The sequence below is a fragment of the Ruditapes philippinarum genome, unplaced genomic scaffold, assembly GCF_026571515.1.
Source record: "Ruditapes philippinarum isolate M1 unplaced genomic scaffold, ASM2657151v2 ctg1148_1_1_1_1, whole genome shotgun sequence".
In the NCBI taxonomy this organism is placed as follows: domain Eukaryota; kingdom Metazoa; phylum Mollusca; class Bivalvia; order Venerida; family Veneridae; genus Ruditapes; species Ruditapes philippinarum.
The window spans coordinates 17,914-30,923 of record NW_026860494.1 but is presented as its reverse complement, the minus strand read 5'-3'; positions in this window follow the sequence as shown (position 1 = coordinate 30,923).

The following is a 13,010-nucleotide window of genomic DNA, read 5'->3' as shown; positions in this document are numbered from 1 at the left end:
TGTGCGTAAGTACATTTACGTTAGAGCAATTAATTACAGAAAGGCATAGTAAAATGAACTCGGTAGTAATGATCTATTTAATTTCATTGCCCCCTGTATTGCATAATTGTGTCTCTGTTCTGCGCCTCGAATATCTAACTTTTCGAAAAACAAACATTTTGGCGGGAACTATCGCGTTACACCTGCTCGTAAACATTTGATCGCGATAGAACTGAAAATATTCGATTTTGTCAAATTTTGCACGGACACACGTTTTTAAGTGAACATTACCGTGTCAAAAATCATAATTGACATCGAGTAAGTGGCACCCTGTATAACGCCATGTAGATTCTATATGATTCAATGATCGAGCCTCATCCAAATTTGGAACCTATACAGCAGTCATAAGTTACACCTTCGCGATTACATTTTTTACGCTATATAGCCGTTGAAAGGATATCATGCTTTATTAGTTGTCTTTTATATATATAATCCACAATTTTGAAGTGGAGCGACAGTTTGCCGGGCGTCTGTATACTACATGCATATATTCTTTTAATAATTTATGACTTGTTTCATCAGGTTTACTGGCAATCTTAAACTTCTTGAGTATGTACGCAAAAAATCTTCTAAATTGAAATTTGATTTAATAACGAATTCCGAAAGCCTAGAAGTGTCATTAAAAAAGAAATAGGTCTGCAGCTCTACTGTTTACATTTTTTAACTTTATGTTCATAATTTTACAAGAGACAAATATCGGAACACGTCCTTTAATAATTTGAAATAACCAAATTGATGTAATATATCTATAACATTCTAACACGACCTGCATTTTTCACTTTTGAATATAGAAGAACCGAAAGTACGTGTTAAATTATGCAACAGAGTCACAGTTGACGTTTTATATTTAGATATGTGACGTTATCATTATACATGTGACGTAACAACTAAAAGAATCCGACGCGCTTAAAATAAGTAAGGAAACAAATCAGGCGCAATTTTGCTTAATATCAGGTACGGCAGCATTTATTTGTTGATGTCGTGTTAGAATCCAAATCGGTGATTATATCGCTTGATAGCATCACTGTTTGTCGTTTTGATGCGCATCATTATATCACGAGGGCTACGCCCTCGTGATATAAAACGTCGCATCCGAACTCCAAACAGTGATGTTATTGAGCGATAAAATCACTGTTTGGGAAATATTATTTCTTAATTCTAACACGACCCGCATTTTTCCCTATTGAACATAGAAGAACCGAAAGTGTGTGTTATTATGCTATAAAATCACTGTTTGACGTTCTATATTTAGACATGTGACGTAATCATTGTACACGTGACGTAACCACTAAAAATGTGACGCGCTGACAATAAGTACGGAAACAAATCAGATTATCATGTACGGCAGCATTTATTTGTTGATGTCGTGTTAGAATCGAAATAATATATCCAAATCGATGATTTTATTGCTTGATAACATCACTGTTTGTCGTTCGGGTGCGCATCATTATATCACTCGGGCTACGCCCTCGTGATATCATTCCCCGCATCCGAACTCCAAACAGTGATGTTATTGAGCAATAAAATCACAGTTTGGGATATATTATTTCTTAAATAAAGATATGTAGTTGACGTTCTATATTTAGATATGTGACGTTATCGTTATACATGTGACGTAACCACTAAAAGAATCCGAACGCACTGAAAATAAGTACGGAAACAAATCAGGCCCAATTTTGCTTAATATCAGGCATGGCAGCATTTATTTGTTGATGTCGTGTTAGAATCGAAATAATATATCAAAATTGGTGATTTTATCGCTTTTTAACATCACTGTTTGTCGTTCGGGTGCACATCATTATATCACTCGGGCTACGCCCTCGTGATATAATTCGTCGCATCCGAAATCCAAACAGTGATGTAATTGAGCGATAAAATAACTGTTTAGGATATATTATTTCTTAAGTAACATTTCTGTTAAAATTACAAATAACAAGGGGTAAGCTAGCATTAGAATAAATGACGTGCCCAACAAATCAAAATAAATTCAAAAAAATATAACCGACGTCATTCTTTTTGGCAAAAAAAACAAAACAATAGGAGTACATCTATACCTAGTGCTTGGTCTTTGAATCATGTAACTATAACCAGAACTCATTTGTTGAAATGAGGCGGTACAAAAGAAAACAACCACATTATCGCTTTAACTGAAAAAGAATGACTATATCGATCATTCCCGTGATTTTTTAATAATCTAGAAACGTTCATGAACATGTCGAGGAAACTGAGATAATTTTCATTCATACAGATTTATATATAAATGAATTTAAATAATGATAGTATTGAAAATTGCCTTTATTCACTATCAGATATATGTCTAATTGATGTTTAGCTTTAAGCTTTACTTTTTTTCCAAGCAAAAACATGGGTATTGTTAAAGTTATATCGGCGTTCTTGTCCCCAAAATTTTAATGATGATCATATATCTTTTATTTCTTGGTGTAAAATTAGAAAAGGGATATCGGAAGATAGACAGATTAAATATTATTCCTAGCACCTAAGTTAGTAATCATGTCACATATTGATACAATATTGTTAACACAGCATTAATTTTCTGATGTTAAGTATCTTAATCTAAGTCAATAACACGGAGCAATATTAAATTTATGACATGAAAAACAACCGTAACATGTTCACGTATTGTTTATCTGTATTAGCTCATTTTCTTTCTGGCAGATGTGTTTTCTCGGTTGTAAAGGGAGTTAAGCAGGGCTTGAAACTTCTTGCAGCTATTTTAGTTCTTTCCCTTGATATTTTTCTTTAACTTTTATTGTACATTATATAAATAAACATGGCTGTATTGATTTTAACAAATGTATCATTATCATTTGCATAGAACGTTTGAGTATCTGCTTGATTGAATATGTTTATAAATATGAATATGAAACTATTTTTTCTTATTAAAAGGTTTGATTTTTGCTTAAGTTATTCATTAAAGCAAGTTGCAAGACAAAGACAATATTTTATACTTCATTTAGCCTCATTTAGATCAAATAAATTAATGTACCAAAAGTTGAATGTATAATCATATAAAAAAACATAATCATATTTCAACCATTTAAGATATGATAATACGGGGATTGACACTAAGGTGCCATAGGGGAAATAAAATCAGCAATGTTTACAAATCAAACTGGCATTCGATCTGCAGTATTTGTTTTGTTTTTGTCTTCTCAAAATATTTGACTATAATTGTGTTTTAATATCTAGCTTATTGAATTACCATGTATAGCATCAAACAATGTATATCATCAATATTGCCTATTCTTTTTCAAATGTAAACGTTACGTCGAACAACGAATAATACTCTTATTATCCATTAAGCATTGATACATTATTGTTCAGTCGTGAAAATTTAGAATACAAAGATATCATTTTCGAATCAGTTCAAACATTTATCAAGACGACCCATCGTTATTCATCTTGTTTTTATTCTAAAATTTGTCATTTTATTGGCTTATTTGCTCTAATCTTACTTTCTTAAATAACAAATATTCATTACCAATCATTCCCCAAAAACAAAACTTCAACTGTTTTAATAACTACAGTGAGATCAGGATGGCAACCTGTGGATGGATCGCACTTCAGAATCAAATTGCACATTTAATTTTAATGAAGAAACGAACTGTTCAAAAATAAAATTTTTCTTCGATGATTAAATAAGTTAGTGAATTTGACAGTAAATCATTTCAATAATGTATTTTAATTAATTTAAGCAAATGTAAGAATAATCTAAACTTATACATTATGTACGGTGGCACAAAGGTGACATGTGTGTGTTTTTATTTATCTCGTGGCCACGAGATACTATGTCGTGGCCACGAGTTACTAAGTCGTGGCCACGAGATAGCTAAGTCGTGGCCACGAGATACTATGTCGTGGCCACGAGTTACTAAGTCGTGACCACGAGATACTATGTCGTGGCCACGAGTTACTAAGTCGTGGCCACGAGATAGTTAAGTCGTGGCCACGAGATACTATGTCGTGGCCACGAGTTACTAAGTCGTGGCCACGAGTTACTAAATCGTGGCCACGAGATAGTTAAGTCGTGGCCACGAGATACTATGTCGTGGCAACGAGTTACTAAGACGTGGCCTCGAGATAGCTAAGTCGTGGCCACAAGATAAATAACCAACCAGATTACACCATTTTTATGAATTTCCATAATTAACTAGCACTGGATGACTGGATAACGTGGTGCTACAGTACAAGGATGCCCCTACTTCACCAGCCTGTAAAAGTGCCATTTATACTACTTATTGACTGGTCAATAATTTTACATTTAACGTCACTGTGACCCTGATTTTTGACCCAATTACCTCGAAATTATTAGATGTCATCTACTGATCAGGTGCAATGATATTTCTTGGTTATATAAACCATGGCTTATCCCTTCTATATTATTCATCAGGCAAGGATTTTACCTTATAGGCTATCTACTGTCCATGGGTAATGTCCCTTCCAAATAAAATAAACCAGGACTTATTTCTTCTCATGTTATCGTATAAACAAGGTAACGTACAAACTGACCAGTTCGATCACAAATTGTCCCCAAAACGAGCTTTATTCAAAATAAATGTCTGATGGGCCTTGGAAGTTGACTTTCTAATATGATCCTAAAGACAAGTTCAAAGTTAATATCTTCAGTATATTCAAAGATTAATGTTGCATGTAAAAGGAAGTTGTTAAGTTAAAAAAAAATCATAATATATATAGTGTATTCTGATTGGGTAATTATCTCGTGGCCACGACCTAGCTATCTCGTGGCCACGACTTAGTAACTCGTGGCCACGACTCGGTAACTAGTGGCCACGACATAGTATCTCGTGGCCAGGACTTAATATCTCGTGGCCACGAGTTATGACTAAGTAACTCGTGGCCACGACATAGAATCTCGTGGCCACGACTTAGTAACTCGTTGCCACGACTTAGTAACTCGTGGCCACGACATAGTATCTCGTGGCCACGACTTAGCTATCTCCTGGCCACGACTTAGTAATTCGTGGGCACGACATAGTATCTCGTGGCACGACTCAGCTATCTCGTGGCCACATATTAGTAACTCGTGGCCACGACATAGTATCTCGTGGCCACGAGATAAATAAAAACACACACATGTCACCTTTTTGCCACCGTAATAATGACACAAGGACATTAACATGTAGTTAACTGCCTATATTTTGTTGAAATGATAAGTGCCCCAGGTCTAACAACAAGTACCGACTTGAAAATTGTCTGTTAAATTACTGTCTATAAATGCTTCTTGACTTTCAGAAATCATATTTCTAAAAGCAAGGCAGTAATGGTATTAAAATACGTGAAGAGAAAAGATTTTTTGTGTGTTTTTCGCCACAATAACCCTTGGGACAAGACCTTTAAGAAGACAAGACTGAACTGGACCTTCATTCGTAAATGAATTTGTCCTTCAAGGTCTCAAATGTCTAAATTGTGCTTGATTTTTGCTATAAGTGGTTTTAACTTTTTTTTTAGATGGAAATGTCGTCAAACTTGAACATAACAATCTTTGAGAATATGCTTTCATGTTAACCAGACAAACCTTGACCCTCATTCATAAATTACCTTGACCTTGAAGGTCAAATTACTGAAATGTTCTTCATTTTTCCCCTATTCTTTGCTGTAACTGATAATAACTTATTGGTGAATGAATTGACTACATATTAAGAAACAGCATTTTGAGGATAGACAGTTATGTATATCGATTTCAAATTGATCATGGCTATTTAATTACCTTGACTTTAAAGGCAAAGTTAATAAATTTTCGCCGATTTTCATATAATTGAATGTAAGTTCGTAATTGATAAATGGACTATCTTCATACCTTGACAATGCAACCCTTTGAACATGACCTTCTAAAAGGTTAAACTGAACTTGACCTTTGTTATTTATTTATAAAAGGATTTACTACATATTTAGACACAACATCCTTTAGGTCAGGGCTATCATGTACTTGACTCATGCATGACCTTCATACTTGGACAAAACAACCTTTTTGACAAGACCTGCTAAAAAGTTGAACTGACCTTGAACGAGCTTTAAATTACCTTGACAACCAAGTTAAAATTATTAAATTTTAGACAAGTTGTTGTAATTTTGTTATTTATGGATTTGATTTATACGTGATCATAACAACATTTGTGACCAAACTGACATGTTGAATAATTTAGATATGACATTGACCTTTAAATGTTCTTGATGATTACATTTTGCTTAGAGATATTTTCTTTATTTTGCCATTTTTTATAGAAATGATTCATACAAGGAGTCAAGGACAAAAAACAACAACAAAAAACAAGTGTGACAAGACAGACATAGTAAAATAAGAGGAAAAAAATTCGGGCAAATTATGTTATACCCCCTGGCGTCCGTCCGCATGCAGCTGTAAAATTTTATAGGATGAACAGCCAAGTCCAATACATGACCCCTATTGATTTTAGGGTCATAAGATCAAAGGTCAGGGTCACAATGATCTTTACACTGAAAATTGTGATTTCTTGAGCAAAACTTAAGTTCCATTTGGCTAACAGTGTTCAAACTTCATAAGATGATTGCCTATATTAAATAAAAGATCAATATCTATATTGGGGTCACAAGGTCTAGGTCAATATCAAATGACCTTCATATTGTTAACAGTTTTACAACTGTCACACTTCATCACTTATATTGAGTTCATTTTTACTTACAAGATGGTGGTGCTTTGAAAACAGCAACTGTATATATAGATATGAAGGTTCTTCAGCTTTAAAGGAGGATTGCTTTTGGAAGGAGTTATATGCTATTTAATTTCCATGTCCTATTACAATTTACCAACGGTAGGGCCAACGTTGGCAATCTTCATTGTGCCAACGAAGAAAACTTCATTTGGGTAACACCCTTCAGCTGACTAGGTATCTCATCGGACTTTGGTATTATAACACTGACTTGACAAAAAATATAACAGGCGTATTTCTGGACTTTGAAAATATGTGAAAGATAAACTAGAGACAATAAACTAGACAAAAAAAATATTTTGATACCATTAAAATTTAATATAAATTGACTTAACCACTCTAGGTTGTGTAAAATAAACATATTTATGTAAATTATCTGTAAAGTACTACTGTGTTACAGTCAAATTAGAAGAAGGATCTGAAATCTTATTAAATGTTGATTTATATATATTTCACATAGCTTGACCTTTATGTAACTTCGTATGAACGGTATACTTATTCACGGAGCTAGATTGTATCTGTTTCATAAATCTCTGATGTTTTCTTAGTCTTCTCCTTGATGAATATGTTTCAAGAAAAATCAGATTGGCCAAATCAATTTCACATCGATTAGCTTAGTGATTTTCATGGCGGGAAGTCAAGTGGTGAATAAAAAAATATATTCCTCCCCCTTTCTATATAATTTGTGTAGTCAACCTTATAACTACAACACTTTAAAGATCTTTTGTTTTTGTAAATAGTTTTGGTTACCGATTCCAATGCTACGTAATACACATCTAAGATGGGAACTAACGTGAAAAATAGTCCGGCACTTCCATGTATAGTACCGCATTTGTCACTAACATAATACGGATTTTTCTTTCCGTTGAAATGTATCGCGCTGTAATTAATGAAAATATGTAGGTATACGAGGGCTGATTTATAAATTCGCGGCATTATCCTCTAAAAACCAAATTACTTTATTGAATTACATGAAAACTCGAATAGATATAACCAAACATGTTTGAAATTATATTTCCATATTGCCGAATATATATCATAATTTTCTTACAAATACACCGTGTCCATGGCAACCACTGTCCTGTGACTTGAAGTACGCTGTATTTTAAAGTATATTTGATATAGTATAAATGTCACGGCGGGAAGAAAAATTAAAGCGCTGATGCTTGTTACGTTAATGTGACGTCTTTACGTCATTTCCTGTAAATGTAAAGACAATGTGTTGAACGGTTGTTTCGCAGCAGCGTTAACCTCAATGTCTACCAAACGGCGAATTACGTCAGCAGACGACATTTTATTACGCGCTGTCGTCAAGTTTTGTGTGGTACTGAAAATTCACCGAGGGAAACTCTTAAAAAGATGAAAAATCTGAAACATTCCCTACTTGTGGAAAGATATTTTGTATAAATAGCATCAGCGGTTCAGAGAAGGAAGAACATCCCTGTCTGATGACGAAAGAACTGTTCTCCGATTTGAAAAATGAACTGAGGGGCCAACGATTTGAAACATCATTAGAGCTACGCACCAGGCGAGATAGTTTCGTCGTTCAGTTCAGACAGGTTTAAAGTAACTTTTGACAAATGGACACACATGCATAAGAAATGTGTCGCCACTGGGGGAAAATACTTAGAAAAAGTGAACCGGACATTAGACTTAACGTTTTAGTGACGCCAGCGTGTGACAACGTCGCATCCAACCTCCTACGCAGTGATCTACCCTTATCAGTACAATTACAATTCTGCCAAGGGAGGTAATCACTGTGAGGAGATCCGTCGCATCGGCGTGCTTCAAGTGTAGGATAGTGTAGTGTGTAAACTTTATTGTTCAATACATCTCAATGATTTATTTGACTTTTTGTCAGTCAAGAGTTAATGTATCTCGTGGTGTAATTTATTTGTCAGTTTTTCTTTTAATGAATAATAATATTATTTAAGAAATAATACAATTCCGCGAGTTTATCAATCAGTCCTCGTATTTTAAAATATAATAATTTGTACCATCAACTTAAGTGGAATATACTATAAACGTCTACTGCTTTTCTGTCCTTCTTGTCCTACGCAGATTGCGCATGCGCGAGAAAAAAAATCATTCGCTTGATTTTTCATGGCAACGGGCCGCGTCGTACACAGTCTATACTACGAGACAAATAATCCATATAACTGTGTATTTTTCTCAAATAAAAACAATCTAATTCGTACGCTAAACATTTATATATTTATATATCTTGTCTGTGTTCTCCCGCTAGTTAGATTATATTATGGTAACTTATATTTTCCATTAACAAATTCGAAAGTGGGCGTGCAATAAACAAATCAGCTAGAAACTGTTAAATATTTATTCAGATAATTTGAAAGTGATCATTGTCAGGTCATGTAAAGAACTTTTTATATAGTTTACCAGTGAATATAATGATGCATGTTTAATTCTCTACAGTTTCAATATTCATATAAATTTCTATACATATTTAAGATAATATTAATCCTCATTCGAAGTACCTATAAAAATACTGTTACAAATAAAAATCTAAAATATGATCTTAAGACATTATTGAAATGTACAAATAAAGTTACCTGGCGTATATCCTTTTAAGATTTGCCAATCACGAAAGGTATCAAAGAATATCTATACAGGTACAGTCCACAATTTGTCATATATGGTCACCCTTTTCATTGGCTATTGAAATCAATTTAGAACAAGGAAGAAAACCAAATAACTCCTCCCCCCAACACGTACAATCATTTGTTTTTCTTCTTCCAATTTAAGACATAGTAAATGAACAGGGCTTAAAAAATCACTCTGTTTTCAAAGTGCATACTATTCTTTTGTTGTTGTTTTTTATTTTTCATTTTTTTAAATTTCATTTTTTAGAATATTTTTTCGCAGTGATGTATAAGTGTATATTAAAAGCCATACGGCACAGCAGCATTTGTGTCAAACATTTTCACTGAGAAATTAATTAATCAATACATGTTAGGGAGAGGCTGCGTTTTGAAATCTTCGCTTTTGCTTCTTGGTCTTCGTAGTTCTCATTCGTAGTATATTTATGAAAAGGAGTCTTACATTCCGATAACTTTTGTTTACACAACCAAACAAAGGCAGTGGAGCGTTTGCTGGGTGGTTATAGTGTCTCCAGCCAACAATTAGGAGTAAGTGCAATTCAACACTCTTGCTTATGAATCTAGTGAGAAAAAGGGCTAGCTTGTCGTTTGGTCAGTTAGTCCATAGTTTACAGATATATAACTCTTGAACGAGGCAATGACTTTTAATTAGAATGCATAGATTTACACCATGAAAAAAAGTCAAGTTAGAATTTGGCTTCGGACCACTTTCTCCTATTTTCACTGAACCCCCCCCCCCCCCCCCAAGAACAGGGTTTTAATATTTTAACTCTTCAAAGGGACAATGAATTTTAATAATGTTTAATACATAGAATCTGATGTTACATCATAACATGCAGGTCAAACACGAATTTGGCCTCAGACAATTTTTGGGCAGAGTTATAGCCCCTTTCCTCCTATTTTTAATGAAAAACATTGTTTATGGATTTCAATAAACATCACAGGTATAGTCAAATTTGGCTTCAGACCACTTATTATACTCCAAGAAGGTTGAGCATATGGTCGCAGCTTTGTCCATCTATCCATCCATCCATCCGCCTGTCCGTCTGTCCCTCTGTCCGCTATTCTTGTCCGGGACATAACTTGAACAAATGGTATCAACATGAAACTTTGTAGGTAGATAGATCTTATTAGGTAGATATGCAGTGCTCAAGATCCGTAACTCTGCATTGCCTGTTATTTGAATTGTTGCCCTTTTTTATTTTTACTCAATAAACTTTGTCCGGGACATTACTCTAAAACTATAAGAGATATCAACATGAAAACGTGAAGGTAGATAGACCTCATAGGGTAGAAGTGCAGTGCTAAAACATAACTTTGTCTTCCCTAATTTTGGAGTTATTGCCCTTTGTTGATTTTTACAATTTGAACTTTGTTAGGGTCATAACTCTGAAACTGTTAGAGATTTCAACATGAATCGTTGTAGGTAGATCTATCTCATTGCTCTGTATTGCCTAATATTGAAGTAATTGCCCTTTGCACATTTGTACACTTTAAACTTTGTCCGAGACATAACTGTGAAATTATAAGAGATATCAGCATGAAACGATGTAGGTAGATATATCTCAGTAGGTGAAAGTGCAGTGCTAAAGAGCCATAACCCTGTTTCGCCTTATTTTGGAGTTATTGCCTTTTGTTTATTTGAACACTGTGAATTTTGTCCGGGATATGACTCTTAAACTATAAGAGATATCAACATGACAATTTGGACATAAACAACATAAATCTGTCTTGCCTAATTTTGGAGTAATTGCCCTTTGTTCATATTTACAATTTGAACTTTGTCGAGGACATAACTCGTAAACGATAAGAGAATGTCAATGATTTACTGTTTCACAAATGGCTATTTCAAAAATTTCATCACTTTGTTAAATCTTTTTCTCAGTAAAGCTATTTCGGATTCACCTCTCTACCTGACCTAGTGATTGTACATGGCTTCTATTTATCTGGCACTTTTGCAGGAGAAGGGGACAGGTCAGATAGGTCAGGATCTTTGTTTAGGTTACAGCGATTTCTTCGATGAACAACACTGTCAGGAATCGAGTCGGCTAGTGAACTGAGTGTTCATTATGCTGGATTATAATCTTGGCTGGTTCCCAGTACGTATATTTTTTGAATTCGGACAGATTTTTTCGATTTTTAAAGGTTTCATTCTGTGCGCATTTTTATCGTAATGCTTCTTGCTAATTGATTATGTATTTTTTTTCCATTTCCTTTTTTTTTTTTTTTTTTTTTTTTTTTTGTCCTCGTCATATGATGCTGAAGGGTTCGAGGGCATCCCAAACAGCATCTTACAATGTCATTTCATGTATAATTATAAAACTGTATAACAATGACAAGAAACAAAAATAAGAATACATGTATATAGGAAAGTTACTTAATAGCTATAATACTAAACCAAAACCAAAACAAAAACACAAAAACAAAAACTTGCCCACCTTTGTTACATGAACCATGGTAGAATTTTCTTAGCTTGAAGAAAAAATATTTAAATATAAACTTAATCTGAGGCGTCCTGAAAAAATTTTTTGACCAGTTTCCATTCTTTTTCAAAATCTTATAATGTATTTCTTTTTTGAAACTATATTTCTGTTTAAATTGTATTGAAATTGAAAAGAAAAAATTTCAGTCTAGGGAATGTCAAAGTTCCATTTAAAAATCTACTTTGAAAAATGAACTGTTTTTATTAATAGTAATGTATTATACAGTGGTATATTGTTTGTACCTAGGATAGTTGTTCTTTCATTCACTTGGAATTGTACATTATTTCTTTCACATACTAATTTTACCTCATTGAGAAGCCTAGATGTATGAACACATGACCAAAAGAGATGCTCAATGCTTTCATTTCTACTACATTACAATAAGAACAAAGTGGGGAGTCTTTCAGTTTAGTTTGAAAAGTACTCATTTACTGGTAATATTCTATGTAGTATTCTAAAATTGTAGCCATTGTGCACTAGTATTTTTAGTGTTGTTAAAGGCAAACTATAATAAGATTTCCATTTGGTTTGTTCAACTGAAAATTTATGTTCCATTAATCTGACTTGTTGGTTTTTCAGTGTTATTGTTAATATTTTGTATATTGCATTGGTACCTTGTTTATTCTTTAATTATGACTGATAAAGAAAGCAGGTAAGAAGGGTTGTTGTTGCTTATCTATTATATTTACATTGATTTTCATTTTTTTAAGAATTTCTTAATACTATTTTTGATTCCCATATAATGCAGATATTTATACTCAAACCCAAATAGATTTGTAAATGATCTTTACTCAAGATTATATTGTCTTTATCAAAAAATGTCATTAATACATGTAACACCTTTTTTGATACCAAGATTTGTAAAAAACACTTTTTATCACCAATTACAATATTTGTGATTATAAAATAACGGTTCATTAAGACAATTTTCTGAATCTGTGTTCATTAATGATATAAAAATGTGAAAGATCTAGAAGAACATTTTTCCAAAATTGGTTGTTACAGGCCTTTGCCATTTTTTTCAGCAGCATAGTGTTTTCCGCAAGTGAACAATTAGTTTCATCAAAATAAAGATGTGTCAGTGTCTGCCATTGCTGCTGTTATAGAAAAATAACCTTCTAATCCATGTTAGTTTCATTCCT